General features: G+C 39.5%; 1 protein-coding gene across 1 annotated transcript in view; it reads left to right on the top strand.

Moving 5' to 3' along the window:
* ahnak (AHNAK nucleoprotein) overlaps positions 1–258 on the top strand; it is a 52,824-nt gene that overhangs the window by 41,871 nt on the left and 10,695 nt on the right.

Below are 258 nucleotides of genomic sequence, written 5' to 3'. Positions count from 1 at the left end.
GATTCAAAATGCCTAAAATGACAATGCCTTCATGGAACATTAAAGGTCCTAAAATGGAGGGTCCAGATTTTGATATTGACCTTCCCAAAGCAAACATTGATGTGAAAGCACCTGAAGGTGACATCAAAGGTCCAGAGTTTGACATCAAAGGGCCAAAGAGTGGATTTGACATGCCTAAAATCAAAATGCCCTCATTTGGAATCAAATCTCCAAACACGGAGAGTCCAGATGTTAATATTAACCTTCCCAAAGCTAACA

The sequence above is a fragment of the Etheostoma spectabile genome, chromosome 10 (genome assembly GCF_008692095.1).
Source record: "Etheostoma spectabile isolate EspeVRDwgs_2016 chromosome 10, UIUC_Espe_1.0, whole genome shotgun sequence".
NCBI lineage: Eukaryota > Metazoa > Chordata > Actinopteri > Perciformes > Percidae > Etheostoma > Etheostoma spectabile.
Note: the sequence above shows the minus strand (reverse complement) of the source record. Positions and strands in the feature narration are given on the sequence as shown.